The sequence below is a fragment of the Hippocampus bargibanti genome, linkage group LG05, assembly GCF_051943395.1.
Source record: "Hippocampus bargibanti isolate YZ-2025 linkage group LG05, ASM5194339v1, whole genome shotgun sequence".
Classification (NCBI taxonomy): Eukaryota; Metazoa; Chordata; class Actinopteri; order Syngnathiformes; family Syngnathidae; genus Hippocampus; species Hippocampus bargibanti.
In genome coordinates this window covers 12962611-12979166 of record NC_142738.1, presented here as the reverse complement: position 1 = coordinate 12979166, position 16556 = coordinate 12962611, and positions in this window count along the sequence as shown.

Sequence of the window (16556 nt, the reverse complement as noted above, 5' to 3'; positions counted from 1 at the left end):
AAAAATGTGAATAGACACTCAGCACTTGGTCGTCCGCTGCTCTGTTGTGTGTGTGTGTGTGTGTGGCGTCACCGGTGCGCACCGCGGCTGTGATGTCTTTCAAGCCCTTGATGTCACACGCTTGAAAATGGTACAAAAAGTAGCCGTCGCAGGACAGAGAGAATCAGACTCATCTCGGAATTAGACCCAGACGGACACGCAGCTCGCAGAGACCTGCTCAGCATCACACAGAGTTTCACAGCACGACTTGCTCGACTCCACGCCACGATCAAGCTCTGCGTGCCCGGGAGATCTGACAACAAAACTACTTACAAATAAATTTCCGTACCGCTTATTCCTCATTAGGGTCGCAGGGGGTGCTGGAGCCTATCTCAGCTGTCTTCGGGCACGAGGCGGGGGACACTCTGAATTGGTTGCCAGCCAATCGCACACAAAGACATACAACAGTCACACTCACACCTAGGGACAATTTGGAGTGGCCAATTTGCCTGCCATGCATGTTTTGGGAGTGTGGGAGGAAACCGGAGGACCCGGAGAAAACCCAACTGGGCCCGGGAAGAACATGCAAATTCCACACAGGGCGGCTGGATCGAGACGCGAACCAGCGACCTTTGCACTGTGAAGCCGGTGTGCTAACCACTCGACTACCGGGTTGCCCTAAAGAGAAACATCAAACTCTTTATTGGCGAGCGAAATTAATTTTCTTCTCCTCTACCCAATCAAATCTCCTAATGGAAAGAGAACAGATTTCTGCCGTCTGCCTCGAACTTCCTCCCCCCCGGCACGACAACATGGAGCTCTTGTTCCAAGTGGTTGACTCCCAATTCGTCAGCTGTGGCCCAGGAGGCCACCAAATTCCACTATGTGGTCGCTGCCCTCACTCCGGAGTTGGCTGCTCGTGTGCGCCGAGTCATCTTTGACCCTCCAGCTGAGAATCCTTACACGGCCCTTAAACAGGAGATCGTGAGGCAGTCCACCCTCACGGAACACCAGGGGTACACAGCCTTGAGGCATGACATTCGAGCTAGGGGACAGCCGGCCCTCCCAGCTCCTGCAACCCCTCGAGACGGTGGCGGGCAACAGCATCAAGGACCAAAGTTTCCTGCGGCATGTCGTCATAGAGAAGCTTCCCCGATGATCCAAGCAGTCCTGGCAACCACACCACCCGACTCCACCTTGCAGGAGTTGGCCGCCCTCGCCGACAAAGTTGCGGAGGCGTACGTGGGGCAGTCTACCGTTTCTGCCATGCAGCTTCCTCCGACGCCAGGGCCCTCGACTGATGCTCTCCAACTGCTCGTCGACGAGATGCATGCCCTGCGAACCGAAATCCGGGAACGCAGCCACAGTTGAGAACGCCGCCGTAATCGCGGACGCGGCCCCATTGGAGAGCGCAGCCCAACCCGCAACCGTAACCCATATAGCGCGGACCCCGACCTGTGCTGGTACCACCAATATTGGGGCGACCGGGCCAAACGATGCAGCGAGCTGTGCAAGAAGTCGGGAAACGGTCCAGCCAGGGAGTGAACACGGCTTCCCACTCACCTGACGCCTCCACAACCAGCCACATCATTTATGTCCGTGACCGCACATCGAGAAGACGATTCATGGTGGACTCGGCTGCTGACATCGCCGTTCTTGCACCTTCTCCTGCAGAGTGCCAGAACCCCGACGCTGAAGTGTCCCTGCAAGCTGCCAACCGCACCACCATTAAGACGTATGGTCAACGGTTTCTCAACCTCAGCTTGGGCCGATGTCGCTTCTTCCTTTTCACCTTCACCATTGCCGATGTCCCTCACCCCATCCTTGGTGCGAACTTCCTGCACAAGTTTGACCTGTCCGTCAACATCCGCAGGAAGAGGTTGACTGAGACGACCGGCCTGTCCGTGCAGGGTAGGACGGCCAACCCTGCGCTTCTTCATCTCTCGCACGTCCCATCTCCTTCATCTTCTCCATTTCTCACGCTCCTTTGACGATTCCCCGACCTGACCAACCCCAGTTGGATGATTCTACCTGCCTCGGACGTTGTTCACCACATTGTGACCACTGGTCCGCGAAGTTTCAACGCTTTCGCCGCCTTGCCCCGGCGAAACCGAATTCAACCACATGCTTCAGCTCGGTATTATCCGTCCATCGGACAGCAAATGGGCCCTCCCCGCTGCAAATGGTCCCCAAGGCGAAGGCAGGCGACTGGCGTCACAGTTCCTGACCGCTACCTTCTTCCTCACATCTACAGCTGCGTGTCCTTCCTCCACGGACAAATTGTTATCCACCGTCGATCTGGTAAGAGCCTACCACCAGATCCCTGTCGCGAAAGAGGATGTTTCGAAAACGGCCGTCACCACCCCGTTTGGCTCGTTCGAGTTCCTCCGGAACGCCTCTCAGACTTTGCAACGCTTCATCGACTGTCCTGCGCTGTCTTGACTTCTGCTGTGCCTACATCGACGAAATTCTCATCGCCGGCGACTCCCAAGAAGAGCACCTGCAGCACTGGAAACGGTCTTCAAGCTTCTGGACGACCACGGCCTGGTCGTCAACTCCGACAACTGCGTTTTTGACCAACCCAAGATCAAGTTCCTTGGCCACCTAGTCGATGGCAAAGGAGTACGCCCTCTACCCGGCAAGGTGCAGGCCATCCGTGACTTCCCCACACCCGAGACGGTAACCCAATTACAACTATTCCTCGGGATGGTAACCTTCCACTGCCGCTTCGTCACGAACTGTGCCGAGGCTGCCCTGCCACTAAAACTCGCTGACCGGCATCAAGAAGAAGCACGTTCCCGTCAACTTCTCCGAGCAATTGAAGGCTTTTCAACGGCTGAAGGATCTCGTTGCCGATGCAACACTCCTAGCTCACCCAAGCCCTGATGGTCAGTTGTCTCTCATGGTTGACGCCTCCACGGTTGCAATCGGTGCGGTTTTCCAAGATGGCATCAACGGTGACTCTCGACCCATCGCCTTCTTCTCCAAGGCCCTCCAGCCGGCCGAACGCCTGTACTCCATCTTTGGCCGGGATCTTCTTGGCATCTACCTCAGCGTGAGGCACTTCATCGAGGGTGGCCGCGTCATCATTTATACCGACCACAAGCCACTCCTCTCCGCCATCCCCTCGGCATCGACGAAGTACAGTGAGACCTCTGCTTACGAATGCCTTACCTTACGAACCTTTCGGTTTACGAATGTCAAATTTATGAAAATTAAACATTGGAATACGCACTACTTTTTGCGATACACAACCACCACGGCTGGCGGAGTGATCTTCGTATCTGGCGGAGTGATCTTTGGCGGAAGCACACGACCGAACAGCGCTCCAGCCGGCGCACCTTTCCACACCCCCTCTCTCTGAATTCACACGATCGCCTCCGAGGAGCTTTTTGCAGATAATTTTACTATTAGGAAATGAATGATGATCCCCTAATAATCACCGTCGAGGAGAAGAAGGAGATCATTGAGAAACACGAACAAGGTGTGCGTTTGTGGCGTCACATGTGCACACCGCGGCTGTCATGTGAATCTCAGCCTGACACATCTCTCATGCTCTGTGTCACTTCCCTGATAGTAACTTTCTACGACCATTCTACAAATAAAGAGCCCGGTACCGTTCACCATTGCTACTCTCCTTCTCCTAAAAGCTTTACACAAAGGCGTTATTTAGTCGATGCTTTCACGTGACTAATGACACCGAAATTGTCATGTATGAGTTGACAGCTGGGGCGGGGCCGCCCCTCGCGACCTCCGCCAGTCAACGAGTCGCTGTCACCTCACCAGTGACATGATGACGACGCATCGCCCTTGCTGTGTCTTGTGCTGGCAAGTCCGACAGTTTGCTTTGCCGAAGGTGATTGTTAGCCGCGATCGCGTAAGTTTGGTGCTTTCCGGGATCGCGAATGTGCGTGTAGATCACCGATATTGGGACATTTCTAAGAGTCGCTGTCACCTCACTAGTGACATGATTACGACGCCTCTCTTGTGCTGGCAAGTTCAAGAGTTTGCTTGGCCGAGGTGATTGTTAGCAGCGATGGCGTAAGTTTGGTGCTTTCCGGGATGCTGGACGGATCGCCCCGCCCGCCTTCTTTTGTCGCGTTTTATTCCGCGTCCGTGGAATCATCGGACTTGCGCCTTTTGTTGTAATAAAATCTCTGCCAGCACCTACGGGACTCGAAGTGGATGCAGATGACATCGAGGAGCTTGTTGCTGACCATAATGCGGTCCTCAACACACAGGATTTGATTTGCCTTCAAGAGGACAAGCAGAAGCAGGCCATCCAGGAGTTGATGTGCACGCTTTTATTGAACAGTCCCATCCAGAAAAGGCTATGAGAATCAACATGAATGATGATGTGATGACTCAGTTTTGTAAGATCTTGCAAGTCAGAAAGCAACAGGTGTCAATTAAGAGCCATCAATGACCATCACAAATGTAAATAAAGTGACTTTATTATACAGTGCAGTGTGTTTCTTTCATTACAATACAATAGCACATTTATTATACATAGTATAAGGTATGTTGTGTGTAGTTTTAAGGCTTATTTATTTGAAAATTATATTTTATGGAGACCTGGAAACAGATTATTCTCATTTTAATGGTTTCCTATGGGATTTTTTTTCTGGGGGGATACACACTTTTCATCTTACACACTGTCTGGGAACCAATTAAGTTCGTAAGCCAAGGTCTCACTGTACCTGGAGCGAGAAGTTCAGCACTTCTACCTCAACTACTACCTCTCGCAATTTGACCTTGAGTTTCGCCACGTGCAGGGGGCTCAAAACGAGGTCACAGACGCCCTATCTCGAGTTGAGATCAACATGATCCAGTGTCCTCCATCTTTAGAGGTTTGATCCGCATGTTTGTTTTTTTTACGTCGGATGCCTCTGTATTTATCCGGGCTTGGGACCGGCACAATAAGACATATGTCCCTGCAATTATAATAATTTTTTTCCCTCCATTTTTTTCTTTCATAAAAGTAATGTTTTATATATATATATATATATATATATATATATATATATGCATGTTCTCCCCGGACCCGCGTGGGTTTTCTCCGGGTCCTCCGGTTTCCTCCAACACTCCAAAAACATGCATGGCAGGCAGATTGACCACTCCAAATTGTCCCTAGGTGTGAGTGTGAGAGTGACTGTTGTATGTCTTTGTGTGCCCTGCGATTGGCTGGCAACCAATTCAGGGTGTCCCCCGCCTCGTGCCCGAAGACAGCTGAGATAGGCTCCAGCAACCCCCGCGACCCTAATGAGGAATGAGCGGTACGGAAAATGAGATGAGGTGTATATATATATATATATATATATATATATATATATATATATATATATACATATATATATATATATACATACATATAGGTGTATGTATATATATGTATGTGTGTGTGTATATATATATATATACAGTAAAGTCTCGTTATATTGATATCGGATATATCGATAGTCCCGGTTATATCGATACTATTTCTATGCACGCACAGAGAAAATTACATGCAAACAGGGTCGGATATATCGATAGTCCCGGATATATCGATATTTTTTCGGACTCCCTTGAATATCGATATAACGAGACTTTATATATATATATATATATATATATATATATATATATATATATATATATATATACAGTAAAGTCTCGTTATATCCATATTCTCAGGAGTCGTAAAAAATATCGATATTATCGATATAACGAGACTTTACTATATATATATATATATATATATATATATCGATATATATATATATATATATATATATATATATATATATATATATATATATAGCGGCTGGATAGCTCAGTTGATAATGCATCGGTTTGGCATATGGGAGACAAGGGTTCGAATCCCACTTGTGGCAGAGAAAATGAGCACAATGACATCATCCAGTGTGGTTCCTTGGGCAAGACCCTTCACGCTAATGCCTACCTCATACAATGATGAGAGACAATAAATGGAATTACATGCCGGCTCAGACGTCGCCCGGCCAAACGAGGTCTGCGTCAGGTGCTGGGGAACCAGAGCACCCTGATGAAAAATGGGCTACTGGAACAAAGCGGAGATGGACGAGATGCGATAACATGGCTCTGTTGGAATGCTACTACTCAAGCAACCCTAGTCAGAGGGGTTACATGCGGAGAATGGGGTCTGAATGGTTACTTCGAAACCCACAGTCACGGTTGACCACGAAACAACTAGTAGGTCAGTGTTCCAATATCCACAAACGGCAATTGCTATCACAACTTGAGATTGATGAGGTACAACACAAATTCCGAGGTGAAGGGCCCCAGGCTGCCACATCACAGGAAGAGGTTCAACCAGAGATTGGGAGGCAAACCCCAATGAATAATGAGATTGGGAAGCCTGGAGCCTTTGCTGAGCGAGGCAGCAAATGACCTGAGAGACAAGATCATGGCAAGAATGAAAACTGGGCAACGAAGGCACCGATTACAACGGCTATGTGAAGTACCACCTGAAAGTCTCATGGAAACTGTGAATGCAGCACTGAGAACGATCCCGACCGGAACGATCACGGAAACCAATGAGCTGATATACACCTCAGCATCAGTGATCCTAGACATGCTTGGCTACAAGAGCAACCATGAGAACCACGAGATTCATTACCCACCATGGAAAAGACGGTTGGAGGCCAAGATCAAGGCGGCTCGGAAAGATGTGAGTCAATTGACGGAGACCCAGAGAGGTGTGAATAAAAGGCCAATACCCAAGAGGTACATGCAGATAACCATACCTGAAGCACTCGAAACTGCCAAACAAAGGCTCCAGGCCTTGGCCAGTCGCCTAAAGAGGTACACGAAAGAGAATGAGGCCAGAAGAATAAACAGGCTGTTCGCAACACAACCTGCGAAAGTGTACGCTCAGTGGCAGGGTTCTAACAGCAGAGCAGACCCTCCAAGGCTGGAAACTGAAAGATACTGGAAAGGCATATGGGAGAAGGAGGTCGCACATAACAGCAGTGCACAATGGCTGGTGACTCTGAAAGAGGAGCACAGCAACATCCCTGAACAGAACCCAGTTACCATCACAGCGGCAGATATACAAGGAAGAGTCTCAGGTATGAAAAACTGGACGGCACCAGGCCCGGATATGGTCCACACCTACTGGCTAAAGAAACTCACAGCTCTCCACGAGCGCCTAGCAGCACAAATGAACCAGCTGCTGATGGATGGGACTCACCCAGGATGGCTAACCGAAGGGCGAACAATCCTGATCATGAAGGATTCCTCAAAGGGTGCAGTTCCTTCCAACTATCGGCCAATAACCTGTCTCTCCACAACATGGAAGCTCATGTCAGGCATCATTGCGGCTAAGATAAGTGGACACATGGATCAATACATGAGCAAAGCACAGAAAGGCATTAGTAGAGATACTAGAGGTGCCAAACATCAGCTGCTGGTTGACAGAACAGTCGCTCAAGACTGCAGGTCCCGACATACCAACCTGTGCACAGCCTGGATTGATTACAAGAAAGCATATGACTCGATGCCACACACATGGATCAATGAATGCTTGGAGTTGTATAAGGTCAACAGGACCCTGAGAGCCTTCGTTGCAAACTCGATGAGGATGTGGAAAACCACACTTGAAGCCAATGGCAAGCCACTAACGCATGTGTCCATCAAATGTGGCATATACCAAGGTGATGCACTCTCCCCACTGCTGTTCTGCATAGGACTGAACCCCCTCAGCCAGATAATCGCCAAGACAGGCTATACCGCCTCAGAAATGGAGCTACGATCAGTCACCTCCTCTACATGGATGACATCAAGCTGTATGCTAAGAGCGAAAGGGACATAGACTCCCTGATCCACACAACCAGGATCTACAGCAGTGATATCGGAATGTCATTCGGGCTGGAGAAATGTAGTCGGATGGTGACTAAGAGGGGCAAGGTAGTTCACACTGAAGGGGTCTCACTCCCTGAAGGAACAATAGCAGACATTGAAAACAGCTACAAGTACCTCGGTATACCACAGGCCAATGGCAACCTCGAATTAGCAACAAGGAAAGCGGCTACGACCAAATACCTCCAGCGGGTGAGGCAAGTCCTCAGAAGCCAGCTCAATGGCAAGAACAAGACCCGGGCAATAAACAGCTATGCCCTGCCAGTGATCAGATACCCTGCAGGAATAATAAGGTGGCCAAAGGAAGAGATTCAGACCACGGATGTTAAGACCCGAAAACTCCTCACCATGCACGGAGGGTTCCATCCCAAGTCCAGCACCCTGAGACTGTACACAAGCCGTAAGGAAGGAGGCCGGGGACTAGTGAGTGTGAGAGCCACTGTCCAGGATGAAACATCCAAGCTCCATGAATACATCAAAGAGAAGGCTCCAACGGATGATGTACTCAGAGAATGTCTCAGTCAATGGGGAACAGAGGATGAGGTGCTGGAAGAGGGACAATCATGGGAGGAAAAGCCCCTACACGGGATGTACCACCGAACCATAGCAGAAGTGGCTGATCTCAAGAAGTCCTATCAGTGGCTAGAGAGGGCTGGCCTAAAGGACAGCACAGAGGCACTCATCCTGGCTGCCCAAGAGCAGGCCCTGAACACCACAGCCATAGAGGCAGGGATATACCACACCAGACAAGACCCAAGGTGTAGGTTGTGCAAAGAGGCACCTGAGACAATCCAACACATAACTGCAGGGTGTAAGATGCTGGCAGGGAAAGCCTACATGGAGCGCCATAACCAGGTGGCTGGCATAGTCTACCGAAACATCTGTGTGCAGTATGGACTGGAAACCCCAAGGTCAAAATGGGAAACACCTCCCAAGGTGGTGGAGAATGACCGAGCAAAAATCCTGTGGGACTTTCAGATACAGACTGACAAGATGGTAATGGCCAACCAACCAGATATCGTGGTCATAGATAAAGGGGAAAGGAAAGCCGTTGTCGTGGATGTAGCGGTCCCGAGTGATGGGAACATCAGAAAGAAGGAACATGAGAAAATCAAGAAATACCAAGGGCTCAGAGAGGAGCTGGAGAGAGCTTGGAAGGTAAATGTGACAGTCGTGCCTGTGGTGGTCGGAGCACTCGGGGCAGTGACCCCCAAACTCGACGAGTGGTTGCAACAGATCCCGGGAACAACATCGGATATCTCGGTCCAGAAAAGCGCAGTGCTGGGAACAGCACGGATACTGCGCAGAACCCTCAAGCTTCCTGGCCTCTGGTAGAGGACCCGAGCTGAAATGGGGACAGACACCACCCATGGTGGGTGAGACAAGGATTTTTTTTTTTTATATATATGTGACGGGTGTCACAACAGTGACTGTCTTCATCTCCACGATGCTGCCGTATTAATGAAGATGAGACGCGTGGATGTGTCTTTTTTATTTCTTTTATTTCTGCAACACAGTATGGCAGAAGGGATGGGTGAAGTTGCATGGGTTTCGTCTTGTGATTAACCTGAATCTCCTCGAGATTGTTCTCAAATGCAAAACATTGTAGATAACAAAACAGAATTAACAACGTGTGATCGTATAGTGGTTATTTACAGAAAAAGAGAATACAACACAAGTTCACTGTTATTTACAAGATGTCCCTGAACGCATCATGGGCGGAGACTCGGCAGAACACGCGATGCGCTTGTAATGGCTGGCGCACAGTTCAACCCGCCACGGACACTCACGGGCAAATGAAACACGACACAAGAAACTAAATATTGTTCAATAAAAACGAAATGAAACAATTATTACCTGCAACACAGTATGGCAGAAGGGATGGGTGAAGTCGCATGGGTTTCGTCTTGTGATTAACTGCGATAGAAAAGCACATGTGCTCCAAAGTTCCACTCGACAAAACGTGAAGTAAATAATGACACAAAAAGTAATCTGGACTCGAAATGAATCAGGGAACTAATTAGATAACACTAGACAGTACAAAAGGGGAAACAAAATAAGATATTGTCATGAAAATGCGCATTAATCGAGACCAACAGAAAATTGCGACTCACCCTGAATCTCCTCGAGATTGTTCTGGAAACTATGGGCGGGACATAGTGCCACACTGTGCGCCGTTGCGTCACTTCCTTCATAATTTAATAATCTAAGTGCACAACTCCGTTACACACACACATATATATATATATATATATATATATATATATATATATATATATATATATATATATATATATATATATATACGATTTGCGACCGGCGCAAGTTACGACCACCCGTACTTACGACCACGACCGCCAGACTTTTTTTTTTTTTAACTCGACGGGTGCCACCGCTACATACAGCCAGCAACGCGACAGAGACAGATGTCCGTGCATGATGATTTATTAAGCTACAACACACAGCACTGGTCCTAAAAAGAGGACCAGGAGAATAATCAAAAATCCGAACGTAACAATACCCAACAAGTGGGATGTTATTTGCCAGCAGCAACATTGCACGACATGAGGATACAAAATAACTTTTTCTTAACAAAAGCGTACGCCAATATTCTCCAGCATGACAGCACAGCAATCGGGGGGTGTTGGGGTGTCCGCCGAGGCAGAGAGGGTGGGATCGCCGCGACGCAAACGCCGCATCTGGCTCACGGTCGCCGTCGCCGCCTCTTTGACGCAGGTGACCTCTTCTGGCTTTTCCATTAGCAGGGAGGGCGATTTTCGGACAGCTGTTTTTTTTTTTGGACAGCTCGCAAGCGTGGGAAGCCGTGCGGATTTTGGTCAACAGAAACCTCTAAAGATGGAGGACACTGATTTGCTGTGGCGACCCCTTGAAGGGAAAAGCCGAAAGGAAAAGAAGAAGAAGAAGAAGAAGAAAGCGTGTGCGCCGAGTAATAAAGTAATAAAGATCAGTAATAACAGTAATAAAGATCGATAATACGAAATATAAAATGATTCCAATGACACTAATAGTTATAAGATTTATAAATGAACTATTGTAGCAGTTGAGGAATGAGAACACACGGTCGATTGGAGTACGTATTTATTCCAACTGCTAACAAGTAGAATGAGAGCCAAAACGGAAACTGCAGTGAAATATATGTGATATAAACCCGCCCCCTCCCGTACACCTGCTGGGTGAGATGTCTGGTACTAGTGCCCGCCATACAGCCCCCCCAGAACACCCAGAAGGACAGTCAAGGCGAAAATCTTGCAGGGGGCTTGACCAGCCTGCCACAACGACTATGCAGTCCGTCGTTCGGTGGTGAAGGTGAAATTGCTCGGGCAGGTGATCCAGGTGAGAACTGAGTGGGGGAACGACACTCAACCCTGGCATGCCGCGGAGAGGCTGGAGGTTTTGGAGGGCGTCCGCGACGTGGGACCTGGGCCGGCGAAACGTCCTCGCCTGCAATTATGTGAGCCGACTTGAGTCTGTCTATTGAAATGCCCTCCCTTCTCCCACCCATATCGAGCACAAAACTCTTTTCCCCGTGTTCGAGCACTCTAAACGGGCCATCATACGGCGGCCGGAGGGGAGAGCGGTGGGCATCATGACGCACGAAGACGAAACGGGCTGACCTAAGAGCAGACGGAACGAATATTTTGGGGACGCCGTGGTGAAATGGTGCTGGAGCCAGGGGCTCTCCTGGCAAAAGGGGGAAAGAAGGTGCACCCGAAGCTTCAGGCAGAAATTCACTAGGGATGCGGAGTGGCTGACCGAGTACTAACTCTGCCGGAGCGGCGTTAAGGTCTTCTTTAGGAGCTGAACGTAACCCGAGCAGGACCCACGGAAGCCGGTCAACCCAGTTACCGTCCGATAGTGCGGCCTGTAGCGCGGCTTTAAGTGACCAGTGGAAATGTTCACACATCCCGTTAGCCTGTGGGTGGTAGGCTATAGTGCGGTGTACCTGCACACCCAAGGACTGCGCCATGGCCGACCAGAGCTCGGACACAAACTGGGGGCCTCTGTCCAAAGTGATATCGGACGGCGTGCCGAAACGTGCGACCCAGGATGACAGAAATGCGCGGGCAATGTCTGTCGAGGTTGTGGAGGACAGGGGAACAGCTTCCGGCCACCTAGTGGTCCGATCGACCATAGTGAGGAGATGTGTGCAACCCTGCGAGGGAGGGAGGGGCCCTAGCAGGTCCACATGGACGTGGTCAAATCTCCTGGCCGGAATCGGAAAAGTTTCTAGGTTCGCCCGGGTGTGCCTGTGGACTTTGGCGCGCTGACATGCCACGCATGCAGCTGCCCACTTCCTGACGTCCTTTCTTAACCCAGGCCAGACAAACTTGGCCCCAAGTAGTTTGACTGACGCCCGGACGCCAGGGTGTGAAAGGGAATGAATTGAATAAAAAATTCGCCGACGCCACTCCTGCGGAACCATGGGACGAGTGCGACCCGTAGACACATCGCAGAGGAGAGCGGGACCCCCTTCACACACTGCCACCTCCTCCACTTTCAGGGCCGTGCCTGCTGCCTTGAGTTCGTGGATGTCCGGATCCTCAGATTGGGCCGTGGCCATCTCTGAAAAATCCACCCCGAGCTGGACTGGACACACGATCGTGCGTGACAGGCAATCGGCCACAGGGTTACATTTGCCGGCCACATGCCGAATGTCTGTTGTGAATTCGGAAATAGCCGCTAGATGCCGTTGCTGTCGGGCCGACCACGGTTCGGTCACCTTGGACATGGCGAATGTAAGGAAGGGATTTATGATCTACGTAGGCGGTGAACCGGCGCCCCTCGAGGAGGAAACGAAAATGGCGCGTTGCAAGATAGAGTGCTAACAACTCTCTGTCGAAAACACTATACTTGCGTTCGTTATCTTGCAGCTTCCGACTGAAAAATGCAAGGGGCTGCCATTCGTTCTCCACCAGCTGCTCAACCACCGCCCCTACGGCAACATCAGACGCGTCGGTAGTCAAGGCCACCTGTGCGGTTGAGATCGGGTGGACCAGAAGAGTTGCACCCGCAAGAGCTTCCTTGGCTCGTTCAAAGGACTGCACTCGTTGCGGGGCCCACTCGACGGGTTCATTAGCCTTCTTTTTTCTCAAGGCGCCATAGAGGGGTTGTAGGAGGTTGGCTGCGTGAGGAAGAAAACGGTTGTAAAAATTTATCATGCCCAAAAACTCCTGCAAAGCTTTAACTGTGGCTGGGCGGGGGAAATTCACCACAGCCTGCACTTTGGCGGGTAAAAGTCAAAGTCAAAGTCAGCTTTATTGTCAAACGTGCTAATATGCATGACATACAGCACAAATTAAATTAATGTCCTCTCGGACCCAGCATGCAAGACATGCAAGGCACTTATAACGTGGCTAAAAGACATACAATTGACAACAGACAATACTTGTAATTTCTGTATGTAAAGTGAGGTAGTGTCGTCTGGAAAGTGAGGCAGTGACGTATGTAAAGTGAGGTAGTGACATATGTAAAGTGAGGAAGTGACGTACATAAAGTGACGTAATGTCGTAATTGCAAAAACAAACAACAAGAAAGGGTGTAAGTGAGGTCTTGCAGAAAAAAATGAGAAAGAACAAAAGAATAGAGTTCAGGATGATCGTACAGCATGTAGGGTGTACTCAGAGTTCGGCGAGTGTGGCAGTGGGAAGGGGCAGGCTGGGCAGGGCTGGGAGGGAGTTGAGTCTCCGGACTGCCTGGTGGCAGAAACTGTCCTTGAGCCTGCTGGTCTTGGCTCGGAGACTCTGCAGTCTCCTACCCGAAGGCAGCAGGCTGAAGAGGCTGTGGGAGGGTTGTGTGGGATCGCCAGCGATCCTGATGGCTCTGCGGGTGAGGCGGGTGTTGTAGATGTCCTGAAGGGGGGGGGGGGGAGAGACACCGATGATCTTCTCAGCTGTCCTCACGATGCGCTGCAGAGTCTTATGGCAGGACCCGGTGCAGGCGCCGTATCACATGGTGATACAGCTGGTCAGGATGCTCTCGATGGTACCGCGGTAGAAGGAGGTCGTGATGGGGGTCGGGGCTCCAACTCTTTTAAGCTTGCGGAGGAAGTACATGCGCTGGTGGGATCTCTTGGCCAGTGATGACGTGTTGTGGCTCCAGGACAGGTCTTCGGATATGTGCACTCCCAGGAACTTGGTGCTGCTCACTCTGTCCACTGCAGCACCGTCGATGGTTAGTGGAGCATGCTGGGGGCGCACTCTCCTGAAGTCCACAACAATCTCCTTCGTCTTCTCCACATTCAGACGGAGATTGTTGTCCTTGCACCACGTGGCCAGGCGGCTGACCTCGTCCCTGTAGGCTGTCTCCTCGTCGTTGTTGATGAGGCCCACCACAGTCGTGTCATCCGCAAACTTTATGAAGAGGTTGGAGCTGGGTGATGATGGTGAGCAGTCGTGCGTGAGCAGAGTGAAGAGGAGGGGGCTCAGCACACACCCCTGGGGGGCCCCTGTGTTCAGCGTGATGGTGCTGGAAGTGTTGTCGCCAACTCTGACTGCCTGTGGTCTCCCTGTCAGGAAGTCCAGCAGCCAGTTGCTGATCCCCAGTTTGCTCAGTTTATCGGTGAGCTGTTGGGGGATGATTGTGTTGAATGCTGAGCTGAAGTCGATGAACAGCATTCTGACGTAGGAGTCTCTGGTCTCCAGGTGGGTGAGCGCTGTGTGGAGAGCAGTGGAGATGGCATCATAAGGGGATGGCACCCTGTGGAGAAATGCGGTGCCCCAAGAAATCGATCTTGGGCGAACCAAATTGGCACTTCACAGGGTTGACGATAAGGCCATGCGCATCAAGACGCTTGAAAACCATCCTTAAGTGCGACAAGTGTTCCTCTGGTGAAGGGCTGGCCACAAGAATGTCGTCGAGGTAGACGAACACAAAATCTAGGCCTCGCAAGACTGAGTCCATCAGTCTCTGAAAGGTCTGTGCCGCCCCCTTCAGGCCAAAAGGCATACGGAGGAATTCAAAGAGGCCAAAAGGGGTTATTACTGCAGTTTTTGGCACATCTTCTGCCCGTACCGGAACCTGGTGATAACCGCGAACGAGATCAACTTTGGAAAAGATCACGGCTCCGGCCAAACGTGCGGAAAAGTCCTGGATATGCGGAATTGGGTAACGGTCGTGTGTGGTTACATTATTAAGCCGACGAAAATCACCGCACGGCCGCCAAGAACCGTCACTTTTGGGCACCACGTGTAATGGTGAGGCCCACGGGCTGTTGGAACGCCTCACGATGCCCAAACGCTCCATCGTCGCGAACTCCCCTTTCGCCATTGCCAATTTTGCCGCGTCGAGGCGACGAGCGCGGGCAAAAACTGGCGGGCCAACCGTGGGAATGAAATGTTGTACCCCGTGTTTTGTATCGGCATTGGAAAAGGCGGGTGTGGTTAACGACGGATAATCGGTCAGCAGGCATTCATAAACGTTACCTGACGTTAAATAATTTGCGTGCGTCAACGCTCCAAGCCCTTCAGCCTCACATGGGAAAGTGGCGAAAGAGATGGCGTCGATCAAACGACGGTTAGCAATGTCCACAAGCAGTCCATGAGCGCATAAAAAATATGTGCCGATTATCGGACCTGTAATCGAGGCCACAATAAAGTCCCACTCGAATTTTCGTTCGTGGAAACACACAGTTACCGACCTGGTGCCAAAGCTGGCGATGGGCGAGCCGTTAGCTGCGCGCAGGGGAGGCCCACATCCACCTGCCGTCTTGTCCGAGGCCGTGGGCGTCAGCAGGCTTACTTGTGCCCCGCTGTCCACCAGAAAACGTCTACCTGAAGAGGAGTCTGTGATAAAAAGCAGCTCGCTTTCGTTGCCGGCACCCACGGCCGCTATTGGGTGCCGGCGCTGGCGTTTCCCGGAGCCTCGTAGGTGCAGGGTGGTGTGCAGCGTCGGGCCTTGGCGCCAAACCGCTGGTGGAAAAAACAGAGGGCTTTCTCGTGTCGCTTCCGCGTGACCACTCCGGCTACTAGGGTCGGGTCGATGTTCGCTGCCGCTCCGCCAAGGGGTTCGGCCGTCACGCCTTGCACGGGGAACCTCCGTGTCGCCAGAAGCACCCGGTCCGCTTCTTCAGCCAAACCTCGGTAGTCGCCGGTGGCTAAGCACGTCGAGTTGGCTAGCACGGCGCGCACAGAGGCCGGTAGCTGGCGAAGGAACACGTGGGGGAACTGGAATCCGCCGTCATCCGAACCTAGTAGCGACAACATTTTGTCCATCAGGTCCACTGCTGTTCCGTCGCCGAGTCCGGGAAGAGAAAGAAGCCTGTCTGCTCTCTCAGAGGCCGATAACGTGAACCGTCGGAGCAGCTGGTGTTTGAGTGCTGCGTATTTTTCGCTCGGTGGAGGTGCACGCAAGAGAGGCAGCACACGACGAGTCGTCTGTTCGTTGAGAGACGCCACGACCAGATAATATTTCGGCTCATCTGTCGTGACGCCTCGTAGGTGGAAAAGCGCTTCCACATGTTGGAACCACGAAGCCGGGTCGCTATTCCAAAACTCGGGCAGCTTCGCGGCGTAGGCGGCAGCTGCGAGCTGAGGCGCCGGTCGTGGCGGCATGGCCGTGGAAGATATCTCTTCGTCTGCTGCCATGAACATTTCGAACGTCGGCGTCACCAGTGTAGCAGTTGAGGAATGAGAACACACGGTCGATTGGAGTACGTCTTTATTCCAACTGCTAACAAG